This window comes from Triturus cristatus, chromosome 4_2, assembly GCF_964204655.1.
Source record: "Triturus cristatus chromosome 4_2, aTriCri1.1, whole genome shotgun sequence".
NCBI classification, from domain to species: domain Eukaryota; kingdom Metazoa; phylum Chordata; class Amphibia; order Caudata; family Salamandridae; genus Triturus; species Triturus cristatus.
In genome coordinates this window covers 72159203-72181007 of record NC_140586.1, presented here as the reverse complement: position 1 = coordinate 72181007, position 21805 = coordinate 72159203, and the positions used below count along the sequence as shown (strand labels likewise).

At 47.7% G+C, this 21805-nt stretch overlaps 1 long non-coding RNA gene across 1 annotated transcript in view; it reads left to right on the top strand.

Annotated features, from left to right (window-relative positions):
• LOC146833007 (uncharacterized) overlaps positions 1-21007 on the top strand; it is a 483129-nt gene extending 462122 nt beyond the window's left edge. The window contains exon 4 of the long non-coding RNA XR_014960486.1: positions 20891-21007. This is a non-coding gene — a long non-coding RNA (uncharacterized LOC146833007). The remainder of the gene's footprint in view (positions 1-20890) is intronic.
• Positions 21008-21805: the final 798 nt, after the last annotated feature.

Sequence of the window (21805 nt, the reverse complement as noted above, 5' to 3'; positions counted from 1 at the left end):
GAAACCACCTAACTCCTCAAAACTTTGTGACCAAGGCCAACAAATATATTCAAATTTAGAAACAAATCCCTAGCACACGTTCAAGCAGTAAAGGCAAACAAGTAGGCACAAAATATTGTAGACAATTATATGAGTTTCCTTGATTATTTAATCCAGTATTTTTTCAGGCTGAAAGCATTTTTTCTTTAGGACAAAAGCAGCCGACACGTGTTTCATCGCACAAAGGGCAATATCCCGCGACTTTTTCAAGGCTGCAATAGACAAATAAACCAATGTATCTCCTTACAACATCGGGAGTACATAAGTAAACATTTGTGAATAACAAGAAAGACACGTCAGAGAGGCCAGGGATTTAAACGTCTGTGGGGAGATATAGTTAATACAGCTCTGTTGCGTTTTTTTGTTGGTGCTGCTAGACACTGATTCTTAGTACTTTTTCATGCTATTCAGGGACATTTATGTGCTCCTATTTAATACGCCACTCCTTTTCAAACATATACTGCGAGTCATGTTGCATTTTGTTTAGACTCTGTAATTTGATTGTGTGATATTGACTATATTTGAGTGCGATTTTCTCTGAATGTGCTTGGCAGACAAGTTATGATTCAGAGGTTGAGTGTGCCTATTTGGGACAACTTTTCATTTATTTAGTGCGGATCACTGTTTTTAACTTATTGAAGTACCAGTCCTCTGCGCGGAGTTGGGCTTTTTTGATTCCTGGTCCGCGACAGACTTAGCGTTGAGGCTCCTGCTATTAACTTTTATCTTGATGTTTTGAAAATGATATTATTGATCAACTATATGATTATTTTCAGCTGCATATTCGCTAGCTGCAGAGTTTTGAGGTTACTTTAGATTGATTGATTTACTTATTCAATTGCAGCATTTTTCATTCAATAGATGCACCAGTTCTTAGTGTGATTATTCTCTCTCCCAGGTGCACTTAACACGTTGTTTATGGTTTTCCGGACGGTTTGGACATTGGATTTACTTTTAGCAGAATTTTATCCCTCGTGGGACGGAATTACAACCACATCTAATGTAGGTAACCTTTACCCTACGTTTCGGGCACCATGCGTTATAAGACTTTAGCCTTTTCTTATAGTCATTTCTGAGACATTTTCTTTTATTTGATTTACAGAATCCTCTACACGAAAAGACAGAGGTACTTGTGACACCAATCTTGCCCCACATTGATAATATGGGCAACACTTGACACACGAATGTACACTGCTATTTTGGATAACAGCACATTTGCATGCTTGATCCTTTTACTATGCTTCTTGCTCGTAGTATTATTTTTCTTTCTGGCAGACTTGGCTAGCCATCATTTTTCCTTTTCTGGCTTGGTGCCCTCAACTCAGCACAGATGCGTTCCTAGCCCATATAGGTCTCTTCTCATGAACATTACATATCACCTGTGGTTTCACTCCTTTTGGCTTTACTTTTCGGTATTTTCCATCTCTACTCAGGACCTTTTGTCCTCATTGAGATCATTTGGATATAGCAGAAGGTTCACTTCTGACACTTGTGTGCTGGCCTCTCTGACGTGTCTTTCTTGTTATTCACAAATGTTTACTTATGTACTCCCGATGTTGTAAGGAGATACATTGGTTTATTTGTCTATTGCAGCCTTGAAAAAGTCGCAGGATATTGCCCTTTGTGCGACGAAACACGTGTCGGCTGCTTTTGTCCTAAAGAAAAAATGCTTTCAGCCTGAAGAAATACTGGATTAAATAATCAAGGAAACTCATATATGTCTACAATATTTTGTGCCTACTTGTTTGCCTTTACTGCTTGAACGTGTGCTAGGGATTTGTTTCTGTTTTTGATCCTAGAGCAGGGGCACATAACGGCCTCCAAGAGTGGAATTTTTATTAAAGAGTGTTGTTTAATCTGGGCTTGGGAGAGATAGCTGGTAATCTGAATATATTTAAAATATGATCCTGCTGTTACACCATACCCCTCCTGGAGATCAGAAAACGGTTGGGTTTGATTAGCCCGATATAAATCCCCAATTCTAATTATACCTTTTTGTTCCCACTGTTTACCCACCACGTCATAAGACACTGCAGGAAACAAAGAAGACCGCCACATCAGCAAATATCTATTATAGATGGGCATCTTCATAAATTTCACCACTTTAGACCACACTTTCCATACTGCAATCACACACTTAAATTGTGTTTTCTTATAATAACTAGCCTTGAGTTGTCTAAGAAGCATACCGCGGGCCGATCGGCCCATGACCTGCTCATAAATAGAGAAAATAGCTGCATCATACTCCTGGCCCCTAATATTAACACCAGCATTGTTCACTAAAAACAACTCTGCCATCTGTTGTATAAAGGTAGCACAATAATAACAAATCATATTAGGAACCGCCCCACCTCCACGGTCTTGTGGTAGAGATAAAAACTTTAAAGATTGCAGATTTCTTATACCGCCAAATAGAGTTAATGAAGAGAGAGTCTAACTTCTTTAACAAATGACCTTCAATCTCCAAAGGGATGTAGCGAAATAGATACAAAATCCTAGGGAAAATCATCATTTTGAGAATGTTCCATCTACTGATTATCATGAGATGTAGCCTATCCAGGCATTTTAGATCTGTACTGATCTTCTTAACCATGGGGTATAGATTTATTGGCCACACATCACTAACCCTACTGCTGACCCTGACCCAAAGATAAACTTCTATGTCCGACCTCCGAGGATCCGTAACAAAGTATTAGAGTTGCAGACAATCTGCGTTTTCCCTTCGTTCAGAAGATTTCCTGAAGCCCTACCATATTCTTCAGCCAGCCTTTCTATTTCTGACACCGCCATCTCAGGATCTGAAGTCGTGTTGGTGATATCATCCACATATGCCATTACCTTGGTGTCAAAGCCGTTGATTGATACTGGCTTTATACACCGATTTTGGAGTAATTGCTGAATAAACGGATCGATGTATAAGGCGAACAGGATTGGAGAGCAGGGGCAACCCTGCCTTGTTCCCCTGGCGACCTGAATACAGCCTGACTCTTGGCCCATGATCTGCAGCTTAGCATAGGGTCTAAAATACATTGCTCGTATTGCTGTAATAAGACCCGGACCAAACCACTTATGCTCCAGGATTCCCCATAAATACTGCCAGGCCACACGATCAAAGGCCTTTTCTGCATCCAGGAGAATCCAGGCCATCTTCTCCCCTAGTACTTCTGTTACGTCAAATAAGGCTGTAGTTGGACTAATATGGTCGGTGGTGCCCCTCCCCGGAATGAAGCCATGTTGCCAGGGGGAAACAAGATGGGCTATAATCCTACTTAGCTGCGAAGCAAACATTTTAGAATAAAACTTTGAATCGGCATTAATGAGCGATATAGGCCGATACGAAGCTGGACTATCTGGGGGTTTATCTTTTTTCAAAAAGATAACTAAGTCTGTCCCTTGCCATGAAGCGGGTGGAAAGCCACTATGTTGTATCCCAATAAACAAGTAAAGGCGCGAGTTCTGGCTGAAATATCTTATATAATTCTAAGGGGATTCTAGCAGAACCCACCATCTTTCCTGTGGCCATAGACTGTAGGGCATTTACCACTTCCTCAATGTGATCTCTGCCTCCAACTCCTGTTGCGTCTCATCATCAATCCCTTGTGGACCCCCCATACTATCAATCCAAATAGGGGAGGAGGAGTGTGTATCCTTGTGCCGGTATAGATCCTGATAGAAGCATTCAAATACTTTGATAATGTCTTTTAAACTTGTGGCATGCTGCCCATCCTGCCCTTTAAATCCTGAGATATTATTCCTCGCTGACTTCTGTTTTGTTTGGAGCGCAAGTAGTTTGCCCACAGATTCTCCATATTCATAGCTATCTTCTTTATGTGCCTTATACGCTGCTGCACACCTCCTGTTGTAATAACTGTTGATTTCAGCTTTAGTCATTACAATTTCTTGCTGCAAGGATACTACTGTAACCTATTGCTTTTGGCTGATTGCTAGAGTATGGTCCTTTTCTAAAACTGTAAGTCTACCAATAAGACCCTCTATTTCCTCCTTTTCAATCGCCTGTTCTTCCCAACAAAACTGATAACTTCCCCCCGCAGACCAGCCTCAACACTGTCCCAGACCATACCTCAAGAAGTGCTATAGCGGTTCACATAAAAATATTGTACAATCCATTGCCTAATGTGCTGTATAAAGGAGGCATTATAAAACAATTTTCTATTGAATGTCTACTTAGACTGGACTCGTACACCCGGCTGTATTGCACACTCTAAAATAATGGGTTATGATCAGAGAGCAGTTTAGGTAGCTTCTTGATTTATACAATATTACTGATGGATGTTGATACAAAAAAATAGTCTAACCTAACATATTTACTATTGGGATATGAAAAATACGTATAGCCCAGATCTGTGGGGCGCTTCTCAGCTCACACATCCACTAAATCATAGCTTGTTTTTAGTGCACCCAGAGCTTTATATACTAATGGCTTCCTCCCATTATATTTTGACCTAAAGCTCCAGCACACATGCCAATTAATATTCAAATCCCCACAGATAACTAATGGTTCTGGCCAGGATGCCAGCTCAACTTCTAAGTCATTAAAGATTTTTGGATCATCCTGGTTCGATCCAAAGATAGTACAAATTGTCAGTCCCATAGGTAGTAACACAATCGTCCACCTGCACCATTTATCCTCCAATACTCGAGTGATAGAACCCATACCATTTTTAACATGAATAGCGATCCCCTTAATATTAGAGGTTTGAGTGGAGCCTACTGCCAAGATATAGCCGCTAATCGTCAATATATCCCGCTTTCCCATGGAAGTGGGTTTCCTGCTGACAAATTTAATCAGGCCCTTGCATTCTCAGAACATCGGCAACCCTTGCTCGTTTATCCCTATCATTTAGGCCCCCCACATTGATAGTACATATATTTACCTTACCCATTCCCAAAACAGAGACTGTCCCGCCAGAGTCTCTCAAATCTTCTCCACCATGCAACACATTTTCTCAAAATTTCCCATGCTCTCTCCTTGCTCACTCATTGTGTGATGCTCCACCTTCTTCCATAATATTTGATATTTTATTTTTGCCCCCTTCCTCCCCGCCCCCTCCCTCTACCCCAGACCCCCCTCCACCCCAAACTCTCCATGCCTCCCCTCCCTCCCACCCTTGGTTAGGCAAAAGGACCAAAAGTCATCAGTGATGAGAAACTGGCGAGCCCCCACACCCCCTCACCCCTCCCAGAAAAGGCAAAAAAGAACGGAAAAAAACAAGCCTTCCGAAATAGATATCAACCAATCTGAATTTGTATGCAAAACCAGCATTATTTATACATATCCTATCTATTCTAGATTGATTGCAGAAATTCTTTTGCTTGAACTTAGGAAGTAAAAAACATCTTTTGGCCCTTGCATAACTTTTAGTTTGGCTGGGTTGAGCAAAAAAACCTGCGCTCTCTTTGCCTGGATCATTGGCATCAGTTGCCGCAATTGCCACCTTTTCTCTACTGTCGCATGACAGAAATGGGGCCTTACAAAAAAATTCAAATCCGTATCCTGCCCTTTTCCTATCTGGTCTAGCCAAATCATAAATTGCTTCTCGGGCCCAAAAATTGTTCAAACATATCAAAATAGCTTTAGGTTTCGTTGTAGACTGTCCCGATCTCTTATGCTGATTGAAGGGGAATCTGTGGGTCCTCTACATCTCCACCTTCCAGTCCCACTGTGTGAGTTCCGGGAATGCCTCCGTAAAAATTTCTACTCTAAAGTTCCACACATCCATTCCCTCCCTGCCTTCAGAGACACCCAGGACTCGCACGTTGTTCCTTCTCGCACGATTTTCCAGGTCAGTTAGTTTCCAAATAGTATCATCTTTTTGTGCTTTTAGGGAATCCGTGAGGGTTCTTTGGGTGATGAGCTCGTCCTCCAATGTTGAGATCTGGGCTTCTGCCTCCCCGATCCTTATTGCGACATCTGAACAGGACTTTGCAACTCTGCAAATAGAATTTTGCAACTTGCGACATGCGCCTTGGGTCCTTAGGCTCTACGTCCAAGTCTCCTCCCTATGGGCCATAATGCTCTGATGGATAATGGAGAGTGAGATTTCTTCCGAATTTTCCAGCATCCCTGTCCCAGTGGCCGCCCTTCCAGTGACCACATCTCTACTTTCTCCCAGATTGGGGGAAAAAGAGTAGTCCCATACTAATGATCCAACAGGCTCCTTAGGCCTAATCGTGGAGATCTCTCCGTGCTCTTTCTGTTTTTGAACTGTTGACGGGCCGCTTGTGGAATTGCCACCTGTGTCCTCCTCTTCCACATGTAGGCTGCTTGTGTCACTCTCGTCACCGTGACTTAGTTCTTCTCCTGCCCAGCCCATTCCCAGGCTCTCATCACTGGAGGAATCAGAGGGGTCCGACATTAAATAAAGTGTGTCCCCAGAGTCCACCTCCTTTATAGGTCTCGAATTGTCCCAGCCTCCAGCTTGATGCCCCCCTCGACAAGGGATTAGAGCTCCCTGTTTTGCCTTTGCCCCTGGGTCTGCCACCGTGGGATCTATCAAGGACACCCATTCTAAATGAGTGATTTGCAGGCATTCAATCTCCACAGAGGTCCTTTAGGGGATTACTGGCATGGTACCCCCTCCAGCATGTGGTCCCACATCAATGTCAGGGCTTTCCCCACACTCTGAGCTTCCCCTGCGATCAACCCCAGTCACCCCACTTCCGTCACTCACCTCTTTGCCACAGAGAGAGATTGGAGAGGTGACCTGGTTTGTTACTTCCTGGTGCAACGAGGGGCTCCCCATCACGGAGGCTTTTGCTGCAGTCCCGCCATCTGCCGCCATCTTGCTAGCCTGCTTAGTTTTTGCTGTCTGCGAATTGAAGAGTGCATGCACCGTTTGCTTGCGGACGGGGGAGCTTGCTTTCAAAATCAGCTCACCAGGCTCGGGAGACACACCTCTGGCCGCGGTCCAAGCTCCCACTCCTGTTCCAGCCCCTATGCCAGTAGCCTTTGCGGAGTTCGCGGAATTCGTCACTATGGGCGGTCCACGGCTCTTTACGCCTCTCACCGTCTTCGAAGGCATCAGGAGTGCTGCGTTAGCCGACCAAGTCCAAAGAAAGAAGGGACCGGCGTTGACGAGCCGCGAAGGTACCGGCAACTCATGGCACTTCAACCAGAGCCTCCAGATCATGCCAGATGAAGAAATAAATAGCGTAAACCAATTTCATCCAAACCAAAAGTAGGAGGGGCGGAGTTACTCAGGGGGGTGACAGCCAGCTTATTTGACCGCGAGTGCGGCCACCATCTTGCCTCAAAAAACGTTGGTACATTTCCAGGGAAATGAAGCTTTTAGTGTGAAATACCGTATGCTATTATCTTGCGTTACTTTGGCTACACGTGTGCATACCTCGCATTACAAAGCATCTGAAGATAGCAGCACAAGACTGCTTTCAGCATAAAACGTCTCTTGTCTCTCTACAAGACATTTTCTGTGCATGCTGCTCCCTCATGGCCCAAAAATCTTGAAATATGCTAAATTTCACAAAATATTTGTGATTTTCACTTCGAGCAAAATTCTGGAATTTTGCAAGCATTGTTAAAATTTTACCCAGGAAACACTGATCAACAGTTTGAGAGAAACAGACAAGTGGAAGAAGACCTTAGCAGTGATGAAGTGTGGCTGTGCAGCAATGAGTCATGAGATGGGGAGGAGCCTGAGGTATGAAGATCCTGCAGATAACGAAAGAGGTGACTGGAGAAGCATGCGCCTTTGGGGAAGTCAGTCTATCAGTGACACTCAAAGTGCGGCCCTTCTGACCTTTACATGGGGTCCCCTGGTCAAGAGCAGTACTGGGCTGCTGTTTACTGACTCAGCACTAACATTAAAAAGAGATAAACTGGTATGCATTTATGTAATGTTTAATTGGAATTTAAAAAAAGGAAGCAACTAGAGTGTAGATCACTGTTTAACTTTAGCAACACCTTTATTTTTAAAGATATATTGCAGCAAAAGTGTAAAAATATGTTAAAGTCTCTTCAAAATTCACTGTGTATTTATTTATATACAGAACCGTTTCACTTAAGTACATCAGATTATAGCAGTGAATTGAGATGTATTTTTTTTAAGTGATAATTTTCAAACATGAATTTAGAAACATTTATGCTTCGCCCCACCCTGACAAGAATGCCAATATTGAATTAAGAGCCAAGTCACCCTGAGGGTGCCCTTGGTTCCTATTATACATGAACAACGTTATAGTTTATTAAATCAAACACAGAAGGTTTTGTACAGTGCGGGGGGGGCGCTAGGTGGCGCGCTAGCAGTATGGCCGCACTGTCGTGAGGCTCCAGCAGCCCGATGCGGTAATCCTGGATTTTTATCCTTCAAAATGGTCCCATTGACGCCTGAACAGTAATTTCCCCGGCGCACGCTGCCCGGCTCCTGACCTGGTGCGATTTTCAGCTGCATAGGAGGCTGCCCGCCTCTGCAATGACGGATTGAGGCGGAGGCCGGGGGCGAGGGAGTGGAGGTGCGGAGCGCCGAGGCGGCATCACCCCCTATGCGAGCTCCGGGCTGACCACGAGGAGCCCAGGCCGGCAGAGAGGGGACGAGCGGAGGGGACAGAGCAGCCGGGCCGATCCCTGGTGCGGCGGAGGTGTCGACCGGGGCCTGTATGGCGGAGGCCCAATAGACCCCTCAGTGGTGAAGGACATTGTAGCGGACAACGGTAGAAGGGCACTGGATCGATTTGGTGGCGGGTGCCGCGGAGAGTGCGGCTGCAGTGCATTGCCCGTGAAGCTCGCGGCGACTTGTGGGCCTCCGCGTCGTACACTGTGTGCGGAGCGTTGCAGCGGGCGCCTTCATCTGCCCCCCCTGCCTTGATTGAAGCCGGCGGGGATCTACTGCCGTGTGTAGGGACGGCGGAGGCTGCAGCGGAGGACCTGTGGGCGCGTGGCGGTGAGGCGGGAGGCAGGTTGACACCGGCGGCCCAAGCGCTGAAATCCAGAGTGTCCTGTCCTGTTGGAGGAGTGTGAGTGGCCCATTTCAAGAAGGCGCTGGAAGGCGCTTCACACACGTATTAGCCTGCCCTCAGGTATTGGGGAGACACTGCTGCTGTTTTGCCGCCTGATTTGGGGATATGAGAGTTGGCGCTCGAGAGGCTTAGGAGCAGTGGACTCGCCGCAAGTTACGATTGGAGGGGGGCGTAATGGAGTTGGCGGCGTAGATTACACTTTAGACTTTGGCTTGTGGAGGCATTCGGCTGGTGTTGCCAGTGGGGGTCAAGTGGTGGCTGGGCCCTGCAGAGCATAGGGAGAGTTCCACCTGGGTTTTTTAGGGTCACCGCTCAGGGGACCATGAGACTGTGGAATGCCCTTGCCGCTGGGTTGCCCCCCACCGGTGGAGCGGCCCGGGGGCTCCAATCTAGCCAACAACAGTGCCTACCCAGCTGAAGTGTGACTTGAACCAAGGGTGGAGATCGGCACGCTTCCGCCCCTGTGCTCCATGACCCCCAACCCCCCCCCCCCCCACCCCCCCCGGTTTGCTGGAGCAGGTCTCGGAGGCCGGTAATTGCCTAAGCCGCAGCTAGAATGCCACTGCCAGGCCTGAGTGAGATTAGGCGGGTGAATCTTTGGAGAGGTGACACCGGCGACGGATGACCACGCTGAAAGTGGCACGACTGTGACTGCACCCGAGGTCCGAAGAGCGACCCTAGGTTTAAGTGTGGACAGTGAAGGGCCCCTTGGAGTTCTTGCAGTCGACGGTTGCGCTTTCTGGCGCTGGGCCTGCGATCGGAGCTCGGGGGAGTGGATTAGGTGCGTAAACGTTGTGGGGGCGTATTGCCTGGACGAGTATCAGAGATGCCATGGGCAAGACGGACAATAGACAACCGAAGCTCACCTTTGAAGCTCTCAGGCGGACCGGGATGCAGAAAGGAGAGAAAGGAGAGATGAGGAGCAGGGGGGGGCGGCTGCACAGGATGCTGACATACTCCAGGAGGTCAGACAGGGTTTCGCTACCATTGTGGATAAGGTGGACAGAATGTCCACGCGGATGGATGCGATGGCGCATAAGCGCATAAGCTGGAGGGGCATGATGAGCGACTTAAGGAAGCGGAGAGGCGTGTGTCGGATGCGGAGGACACAACTTCGAGACATACCACGCAGTTTCCCACATGGATAAGCTCTTGAAGCTCATAGCAGCAAAAAATGAGGATTTAGAAGCGCACAGCCGGCGCAATAATATTCGAATAATGGGTATTCTGGAATCGACCAATATAGGAAAAATGGAGGAATACATCGAAAAGCTGTTGCTGTCTGCCATTGGGGCTGAATCCTTCTCCAGGCAGTTTATAGTAGAAAGGGCCCACCGTTCTCTGGGCCCGCGCCCCCGGCCCGGCAGTCTGCCACGTCCCATCATAGCAAGACTTTTGAACTATAGGGACCGCGATGTGGCCCTGAGAGTCGCACGAAATAAACAAAAATTGTCCTATGATGGAACTGAATTCTCTATTTACCCGGATTTTACGCCCATCGTCCAGGAGGAGAGACACAAATTTTTGGAAGTCAAAAGTAAGCTGAGAAAAGCACAAATTGACTATGCGTTGCTGTATCCTGCTAGGCTTAGAGTCACTCATCAAGGCAAGCAACATTTTTTCACCAAGCCACAGCAGGTGGAGGAGTTCCTCAAACAGGTGAAGCACCGGGGTTGCTTGGGGGGCCGCGAGCAGTCGTCTCGGCGGTCGCCTCTGGCGGAGGAGGAAGATGTGTTACACTGAATCGACTCTTAAGTTGCTTGGTCTTTGTGATTGTGATTAGTGCCCAGACTACTACCTGGAATGTGGGCATGAAGGATGAAGCAGTTACACCGAGCATGTGATGGACCATTTTGGGATATTGTTACGTTGCATCGAGCACACCCTGCCCTTGGAGGCGCGCCCCCTAACACTGGGGAGCGCATCGGAGGTGTGGGGTTCCTGTGCTGCCACCTAGAAATGACCCCCCATGGGTATTCCCCTGAGAATGTTCCCTATACAGTTGCTGCAGGGATTGTTGGGTTGTTTCTGTTTGGTATGGGAGGGAGGGAGGGAGTACTATTCTTGCAAGTTGGGGGTGCTTCAGTGGGTGGGAGTGGGGACGGGGTATTTTGTTGTCTGACATCTGTGCATCGAGACTCTGGGCTAGCAGACATAGTTATAATACTAAGGGTAGGGGAGTTGGTGTGCCTGGAAGACGGTCCTGGATGGGCAGCAGCTGGTAAGCTGGGCACACACTTCTCCCTTTTCACCTGTTCTAGACGGATGGCACCTGATTTGGAATATGGCTGAGATTGGGACTGGACAACTGAACATACTTGCGTGGAACGTCAGAGGCATGGGAGATCCGAGAAAGAAAAGGCAAATTTTGGCATATTTACACAGGCACAGGGTGCATATAGCTATGTTGCAGGAAACGCATTTTGCCCCTCAGAAATCACTTAACTTTGCAGGCAAATGGGCGGAGCATAGAGTCCTCTCTTCATCATATGTGAGGGGTACGGCAATCCTTATAAAAAAACAGACGCCATTCCAGTTGGCTGGGGCGGAGAGTGATCCATGTGGTAGATACTGCTTGGCATGGGGGCGAATTGGAACTTCTTCGGTCACCCTTGCTTGCTGTTATGGGCCGAATGTGGATGCACCAGAGTTTTACGTTTCACTATGAGCTAGGATACTGGAAATAGGCTCCAGTCACATCATCTGGGGGGGATTTCAATGTTACACATGATCCCAGTGTGGATAGATCACACCCAGCCCCGCACCATTATTCAAAGGCGTGTGCATTCCTCCATGATACTATCACAGCTTACCAGTTACTTGATGCTTGGAGGCATACTCACCCACACGGGAGGGAGGGTACGCATTTCACGGTGCTGGCGGAGACATGGGCGCGGCTGGACTATTGGTTGGTTACCCGGGGGTTAGGGCCGGCGATAGTCCAAGTGCAGCATTTAGCTAGGACATACTCTGATCATGCCCCGGTGAAACTCACGTTGTCTTCATCACAATTCGACATGCCACGCCGGGCGTGAAGACTTCATGCCCCAATATTGCAAGACCCGGTCTTTCAGGCGGAACTGAGAGAGGAAATACAAGATTTTTTCGAATGCAATAAAGGCTCAGTGGATAGTGTGGAGACCATCTGGGAGGCGTTTAAGGCCACGCTCCGAGGAATATGGAAAGCAAAGGGGTCAGGAGTCCTTAAAGATATAATGAATACGTTGCGTAGGCTGGAGTCAGAGCTTAAGGCATTGGAGGGACAACTGGCGGCGGGGCCGAACAGCACTGTCCGTAACAAGTTTCGGGAGACTCTCTCGGGATATATGGACGCGGCTCAAAGGGAAACAAGGTTCCGGAATAAATCATGGGTGGCTCGTCAATATGGAGAGAGAGAGTGCTCTGGCAGGACTCTAGCGCAAGTGATTCAAAGACCTCGGCATGCTAACTACGTGTTGGTGCTCGAGAATGCGAGTGGGGAGGCCCTGCGTGATACCCCTAATATCCTTCATGAATTCACACAGCATTATAAACACCTCTATGCTACCAAGCGTTGTGAGGACCTGGACCTGGCAGGGTATCTTGACTATGTCGTACTAGGCTGGTTGAGTGATAGGCAGCGGGAATTCTTATGCGCCCCGTTTGAACTGGACGAGGTCCGGGATGCTATCATGAGCATGCAAAGTGGGAAGGCTGCCGGTACCAACGGCATTCCTATAGAGTTCTATAAGACATTTATAGATCTGATGGCACCTATCTTGCGGGAGATATATGAAGAGTCATTAGAGGTGGGACATCTACCCGCATCTATGAGGGAAGCTATTATTGTCTCACTCCTAAAGCTAGGGAAGCTCCCCACGCAGTGTGACTCCTACAGACCCCTTTCTCTCCTTAACTGCGACGTCAAAATTCTGGCTAAACTCATAGAAGCTCGATTGAGCCTCCTGTTGGAGAACTTGATCCTACCGGATCAGTCGGGCTTTGTGCCTGGGAGGGCAACATCGCATAATCTGAGAACGCTTTTTGCCGTCCTCAATAATGTCTCCCCCGACTTGCCAATGGCAGTGATTTTTTTAGACGCCACTAAGGCTTTTGATTCCATTTAGTGGGATTATATCTATGGGGTCATGTTACGGATGGGTTTTCCGCCCCTCTTTCTCTCCTAGATTCGACTCTTATATCATAAGCCGGTTGCTAAGGTCTTGGCTAATGGTCACACATCACACACGTTTCCAATTACGAGGGGCACCCGTCAGGGGTGTCCGCTCTCAACCTTGCTGTTTGCTCTAGCAACGGAACCTTTAGCGGCCAAACTTAGGAAACACCACAATGACAAGGCTTTGCGGTGTAATTTGCGGCAAATCGTTGTATCCTTATATGCTGATGATATTACGTTGTAAATACGGGACCCGCAACAAAATCTAAATCCCCTCCTCCGGGAATTTATAGTCTTTGGGAGATTGTCAGGGGTCCAAATTAACTGGGGAAAGTCTTGCGTTTTTACCCCTGACGGATACTACGACTCGCTTCCCGCTCGATTACCCCTTGGAGTGGTGTGATACGGACATGCGATATTTAGGAATTCAGATTACCAGGAACAGAGAGGAACTAATGCGTGAAAATTATGGTACTTCATTGACCCGTATAACGGAGCATGTGTCCCGCTGGATAGCTCTTCCCCTCTCTATGGCAGGACGCGCATCCCTTATTAAGATGGTGATACTGCCACAACTGCTTTACTTGTTTATAAACATCCCGTATTATCCGGGCACCTATTTTTTTAAGACACTCAAAGCAGAACTAACACGCCTGGTGTGGGGAGGTAGGCAGCCACGGTTACAGTGGCAGGTCCTCACTAGACCCTTTTCGCAAGGGGGGTTTGGTATACCAGATTTTGAATTATACTACCTTAGTGCACAAGCCTATTATGCATAGTTCTGGGTGAAACAGCCGCGGTATATGCCGCAGGTAGCGGCGGAGCACTGGTTGGTACACCCCATTCCACTAGAGGGAGTGCTGTTTGGCCCGATCCAGCCTCGTGACAAGGCACCAACTACCCTCACGTGTACCACTGGAGCATGGCAACGCATAGGGCGCATGTTGCAGGTCACCTTATTATATTCCCCGTTGATGCCCCTCACTTACCACCCGGATATGCCTCTCCTCCAAGAGCGCACACACATACACACTTGGGGGGATATATCAAGATGGCCGCTTCCGCAGTGTTGAACAGGTATTCCAGGGACTTCAGCAGACCCCGCTAGACGTTTTCCTTTATATTCGCCTTCGGCAAGGTATCCGGGCATTGACACCGGACTTCCCGCTGGAACCTGGGGCGCTGGCCCCTCTGCAATTACTACTTAAGAGTACAAGGGATGCGAGACTAGTTTCTTTGATATTTCGAACGGTGCACACACAAAGGGAATTACCGACTACGTTGTCCCGCACAAAGTGGAGTGAGGAGCTGGGGCTGGTTCTGTCGGATGATCAGTGGGAGTACTGCTGCTTGCAGACCACGAGGGTGTCGGCCAGCAGCAGGCTTCGCATGATACATTATAAATTTTTACATAGGCTGTACTATACCCCGGCTAAGCTACTCAGGTTTAGAGTGAGAGATTCTGACAGGTGTGATCGGGGCAGACTTTCTTCATTTTGCCTGGGAGTGCCCGGAAATTAATGCCTTTTGGGGGCGGGTGTTCGATGCCTTAGCCCGGATGACGAACATATGTATCGACCCCACACCTTTGGTAGCACTTCTTGGATATACTAAATTGATAACGGCGGCACACCACAAATATGTTGCACTGGCTTTACTTATGGCCAAGCGGCGGGTGGCCTGGGGAAGGGCACCCAAGTTCAAGGATTGGATAGATGATCTAGTGATTTGCCAGGAACGACTCAATACATATGCGGAGCTGTTGCCTAGTGCTTCGAGGCCTAGGGATATTTGGGCTCCCCTGAGATGCTACCTGCTAGCGGTACCGAATGAGGCTCTTTCCCCGGCAGCAGGCAGCCAAACTCATTGAGGCTGCAGCGGTGCGGAGGGGGGGACGGGGCCTATTGAGCGGGAAGGGAGTAAGCCCTTAAGTTAGACTGATCCTAGGTGGAGGGATAAGGCCAGGGGCAGGTGACGGGGGCACGGCGCTATACTAGCGGAGTGGACATCGTGTTCCCATGAATTCCCGGCCTTCTCTGATCCCTGAGACGTTGATCCCTACCCACAGGCTTGATTGAATTCTGTGTACTATGCTGTCCGATTCTGGCTATGTTCATAATGGATGAAATGCTGCACAATACCGGTTTAATTAGCCATATATGTATAAGATGGGGGGACATTATAGTGCTGGGAACATGGGCCTGTAGGTGAAGTAGAGGTGCTATGGAGGTTGTGGGGCTAACGCATGGGCATGCTGGGAGGGCTCGGAGCAGGGGAGGGGCAAAGTCAGGGACATAAAGTATTGCGTTAAGTGCTAGACGGATAACTCTGCCTACGATATAATGTCTAGTATGAGAATTGATGTACCGAATGTCAATGGTTGTTTTGTTTGCTGTAAAAGAAAAACTACAATAAACAGAATTTTTTTTAAAAAAAGGTTTTGTACAGTGCACATCCTAGTCATGGATTTCCAGCTCCACTTATATATGATAATGAAGCAAAATGAGCAAAAGTCAAATAAAACAATCGCCTAGATTCACACAATTTGGTCAACTGGGGAAGCTGGGATTGATCCTAAATTTCCCGATTTCACATTCTGCACTTTAGCCACTAGATGTACATGCTTCACTTCCCCTTCAGCCACCATAGTCCCCAACATGCCCCCAAACTGCCATCATGCTGGAATCAATGTGGCCCTCGATCACACCACAGACCAAACCTTTTGGCCCCCGGGGAAATGTTTGCGAGTGCCCGTGGTCTAGATCAAACAAACAAAATATCATGAAAGCACTGACATCTTCTACTGAACAAAATAGGACATTAATGTGGGAGATTTACTAAAATTTTGCTCCGTGTTTGCATCACAAAAGTGATTTAAATCGGCGCAAAATCTTTTTCCCAAATTTACTTTCCAGCGCTAAACTTGGCTAAACTTGTTTAGTGATGGAAATAACGGAAAAGTAATGTTAAACAGCGCATAACCCTGCTTCGCATTACTTTGCGCCATGGGGGCATACCAAGGGTGGTGCTCGGGTGTTCCCATGCAACTACCTAAGGTTTCTCACGCTAAACCCAATTTATTAAATAAAGTAGATTGGGTTTAGCATAAAAAAACTGTGCCCTTTTGAAAAAGGTGCAAGGATGGAGAAATGCGTTCATTTCTCCTTCCTTTTCCAACTTTGCATGTGTGCTGCACTGTACAGCACACATACAGAGTGGTTAAAGACTTCATGTGAGTCTGTGCATAGTTTTTTGCAGTGGCGGTGCGTCCATTGGGGCGCAGGGGCGTTGCCCCACTACGCACGCGGTGCGTGCTGCTGTGTGCAATGAATTTGAATTGGTAGCTTCAAATTAAATCAATACCGGCCGGGAGTCGGGACATGAAGGGGGTGGGGCCGGGGGGCGAGCACTAAGGTTGAGTGACAGTTTCACTTCACCCACTGACTGACTGACAGCGGCTCGCAATTTGCGCATGCTCGAGTTTGTCTCATGACCAGCACGAGCATGCGCATTCGCCGCACTGTCTGTCAGCCAGCCAGCCACTAGTTGTACTGAGAGGGAGGGTGCCGAGAGGCCGAGGGTTGCCTCATGCAGCAGCCCCCGTCTCTCGGTATGGGCGAGCCCTATCCGTGCTCTTTAGCCAATCCAGGGCAGGCGCTGCTAATGCAGCGTCTCTGGATTGGCTGAGACAGTCTCAGACACCGCGCGGCAGCCTACAAAAGAAGCATTGGGTGCCGCGCAACTATGGCCAATCACTGTGGCTTATGTCTGAACAGTGATTGGCCATGAGGTGCGCAGTGCAAAATGCAGTCCGTCGCGTCATCACGCACGGTGCCACTGCTATACACACCTCGTGGCGGCGGTGACTGTGTACTGTACATACAGTGTGAGTGTCACTAACTCTCCCGGACCCGTCGTGTCGTGTGGTGACTGACGTGACTCATCTGACTTTCAGACTGAGTGACTTCTGTGTCGTTCGTTGTCCACAGCAATTGTTGTTGTCCCTGACTCCCGTGACTACGTCTACCTGTCCATTAGTGAGTACAGGCCCTGAAACATCTCGCTGCCCTGCCGCAAAATGTCACCGCATCCTTCAACAAGGGGAACAAATCTATCTTTAATATTCATCTGTGTTTTTCATTCATATTGTAAACTGTAAACTGCCGATAGTAAATAGATTTATATCGCGGTTACGACCCCTAGCGAGGCACTGAAGAGCCTTTTTGGGGTGTAGCACGGCAAGAAAAGGTGGCCCTTGGGGCCCGGGTGCCAGGGGCCCGGAGGCATATGCAAGCGAATGAAGCATGTGTGCAGTGGAAGAGTGAAGGCAGTGGTCGTAGGAGAGGGTGGCGCTAAGCACTCTAAGCAGGGCGGGGAGTCTCTCGAGCAGTGGTAGAAATGTGTGGGGAAAGCCTCTGGTAGGAGGGATGCAGTGCTTGAGGTCAGATTAGGGATGCAAAGTGAAGTGCAGTCGGGGGTATCACGGTGAATGAGGGGCGCTAAGACGGGAGACATGGGGTAGTGAGTAGAGGTGGCGGGAGGGAAGGAGAAGGAAGCCTGGGGTCACCAGGCTAAAGAGAGGCCAGGGTAGCAGTTCTAAGGGGCAGTAGGTTGGAAAAGATGGGGCACGCAGGCCAGGAAGTAGGGATGTGGGTTAGCAGGGCGAAGAGGTAGGAAGTGGCGATGGACTTGACGCCGGGGTAGGGAAAGGGTTAACTGCTGTGAGCTTTGTACATGCTAGAGTCCAAAGGGCTTGGGTCTGCAGGGCATGCTGGCAGCATTACTTTGTTTTCCCTTTTTACCGATGGCCCATATTTCCCCGTGGGCTCTGTGTTCTGGTGCCTTCTGTGAGCCTGACCCCTTCCGTGCCAGGGGTTCACCCGCCCACATCCTGGCTGGAGCCCTCTTGCCCGGTCTGAGGGTCTCTGACCCGAGCTGCGTGTGTGTGCGCGCGCCTCCCTTCCCTCCGGGTCTCCCGTTCTCTAGCACACCGGGCCTTCCTTCCCTGACACAGCGGTAGATCATGGAGGGCAGCCCATCTTGCTAGGTTCTTAGGGGCAGATTTATGTTTGACTTGCGCCTCATTTACGCCGCCGTTGCGTCACTTTTGTAACGCAGCAGCGGCGCAAATCCTGCGCCATGGTGCGGGGTATTTACAAACGTGACGCATCTCCCAGATGCGTCATGTTGTAAAGCCCTGCGCCACATGTAGGCGTTCCAGGGCAGGTGGGGGCGTTCCGGCGCAGGAACGCCTCCTAAAAGTGGCTGAGTGAAATCTACAAGATTTCACTCAGTCACTTTTAGACCCATGCTACGTCAAAACCCTGCGCCTGCTTGAAGCAGGCGTAAGGATTGACGCAGCATTGTAGAGATAGGGCCCCCCAGATCATTGCTGGAGCTGCGTCGCGCTTGCGACGCAACTCCAGCAATGCGCCACTTTTCGGCACAGATGCGTCACGCATCTGTGCCGTTTTTGCCCCATGGTGCGCCGCATTATAAATGCGGCGCATCCATGGTGGCGCAGCTGTGGCGCATAATAACTGGCGCATCCCTGCTGATATGCAGGGATGCGCCAGTCGTCATAAATCTGCCCCTTAGTGTTCTAATGTTCAGTGCTTTTAGGTGGTGGATGAATGGATGGATATACACTACAAAACAGCAATATACATTGGAAGTAAGCCAAATAGAGGAGTACAGCCAATCTGTTAATGGCTATACGGTTCGATAATGACAGAAGAGTAATATGGCAGTGTTTTCCTGATAGATACCAGCAGTCCTGTCATTTCCAGGGAGTCTGTCTGTGTTAGGGTATCTCCATAGCAGGTGCTTTCTCCTTTTTAGTTCTGGGTAGCCAGGGCCGACACACAATTCATGTATTACAAGAAGCTGCCAGCAGAAAGGTGCTACCAAATTCACTTAGACATTTCAAAGGCGTCAGTATTTACATGGCAAAGAGCAGCAAAGTATCATATTTGCCTATGTCGGCAAAATCACTCTACCCTTACTGAATGCAGTTATTCTCGGAAATAGACATCTGGCATCTGCCGGGTCTCCTTACTGTTGCTGAACATCAGAGTCATTAATTTATTTTAATTTTTATGCTTTGTAAGGATACATGAAGTCTAAACTCGCCTTTTGGGTTGGCTTGATGTTCATTGGGGGCTGTCTGAGTGCAGGTTTGAGAGCTGGACAACTCCTTTGTTCTTACAAGCAGCAAGGGCCCGCCACACTTGGGGTGGATGTATCCTGGATTTGTAAAGACTGGCTAGTCCCCTCCTAAGGTGGACTGGTTTTGGATTTGTGACATGGATTTTCATCCCTAAAGTTGGGTGACTTGTGTGTATGCAGAGATGATGAGCCCTGGGGATGGGGAGGTTCGGCGAGCCGGCTTCTGAATTTGGAGACATGGCCTGGATTGGCTCCTGGAATTGCAAACATGCCTGATCGCCCAAGGTTGGATGCTCTTTATGTTGCAGACAGAAGTTACCTGTAGGTGCTAGGGTTGCATGACTTTTGGTCCCCCACAAGTACACATGGCCTTTTGCCCCACTGGAGCTGGATACCCACTGCTAAACATAGTTTCCATGTGACACGTGTTCTTTGCTACTTTTTGTGCATGCAGACATTATGAGTGTTGGCGGTGCACGAAAATATTACATTCCTATATCACGCACACTGCAAACTTAACCATTCTCATGCTTAATTTGAGCCAGTGGTTGCCTCTGCGCAGCACCAGCATTTAATTCTCAATGACGGCATTTATGTCAGTGCACCACAGGCTGATGCTTTTTGTCTAATTTTAGGATGAGCACAGCAACAGAGTCTTTAATATTTCAATATACAATTAAAAATGAATAATACCTGCTCCCCAAGCCATTCTTATGGTTTTGGGTGGCTTGGAATCAGTGATTAATATAAGCCGGTGATTTCCGACACTTACGACAGTCTCTGAGACGGTAGAACAACAGTTATTTATTAATACAATGCACATTAAAAACAAACACCGAATACCTGAGCCATTTTTATAGCTTTGAGGCCCGGAATATTCGGAATTATCAAACTTGTAGGAGTGTTATAGTTAGCAGTTGTGTAGGTAGTGTTGGTGGCTCGCTGACAGGGAAATGGGTGGTGCAAGCTGCAGGGGCCTCCTGACGAGGGCCCCTAGCACTTATCTTTTTTTTCCCTTACAAATTAAGGAATTTTGGCATTTGTAGGAGTGTGATTGCTAGTAGTTGACTCAAATCATGCGTAGTCCACTTCGCCTTTCATCACATTGATCTTGGATGCAGCAAAGGTGCCCGATTGCCAGGTAATGGCGGCAAAAAAAACTACACCTAATCTAAATTGACACTGTGATATCCATAGCTTTAAACCTCTAAAATTGTGTCATGTGTTGAAGGGGAAGCTCTACCCAGGCATTCATGATTACTGCAAGCAACCCTATCATTTTAGTCAGGTTCACTGGGTTAGTCCATCTCAGATGGTACATCATATCCTGCTCTTTGGCCTTCCTTTCATAAACCTTACCTGAATAAATTCAATGTAAGTGAATGAAGACTTTAACCCATAGAATGTACTAGATTCTAAAAACAATTATGAGAGATTGACAATAGCCTACTTTCCAGAGCATCCTTACAGCGTTAGAGCTAGCTGAGAGTACAGTGATGTTTCAAAAATAAATTGTTCTATTTTTATTTTCAGCACCTTCTAAAGCTTGACAACCATTACCAAATTTTTGGTCAATTTTCCGGCGAAGAACAAGACCTCCTTTGCTGCTCTTTCACCCCGGCTACGACCCAGCAAACACCAGAGTTAAAGGTAGGGAAACTGATGCTATTTTTTTTTTAGATTGGAGTTAGGGCTATGTGTGTGGTCACTGTACATGGTGGTTGGGGTAGGCGCACATTCTGAACATTGTACCCTCAGCGGATGGAATTTACTAATAGCCTTAGCCCTGTGATTTGGGCAATAACGGTTGTTAACAGCACTATCTATCCCTTGCCTTGTTCAAGGCCCTCAAGCAGTGTCTGTTTCAGTGCCTTCAGCAACCACTATGGCACACAGAGGCAGCAGGCAGTAAGGCTGTATTTTTAGCAGTCATGTTGTGCAAAGGGGAGCTGTTGGAGATGTATTGCGATACTGCACAAGATATATGTATTTATACTGAAATTTTATATTATTGCACCGCACCTTATATGTTGTACTTTGATTATTGACAGGTTTATTTAATTTATATTGGTAAGGCCAGCATCGGCATCATGAATACAGTACAAGAGCTGGTTACAAGGTGTGAGAAGTTGGCCTGGCATATGCTGTCTCCTAGTTATAGGGACACCTTGCACCAGTCCAATTCGACTCTTATTGATGATAGGTTTAAGACAACCTTTAAAGAAAGCTATCCTAGTGGTAGCTGTGGAGAGCAGCCTTCAGGCTAAGTCTTGAAGGAGTGTTAAGTTTATTGTTTTACCATAATAACCTCTTGAATAACCAAATGAAAGAGTAGCCCACACAGGTATATATATAAAATATATGTATTTATTCTAGGCAGAATCCCACATTCTCTTTATGAAGCTGTGGCAAAGTTACAATTCAAACAAGCATTTATAAACACAATAA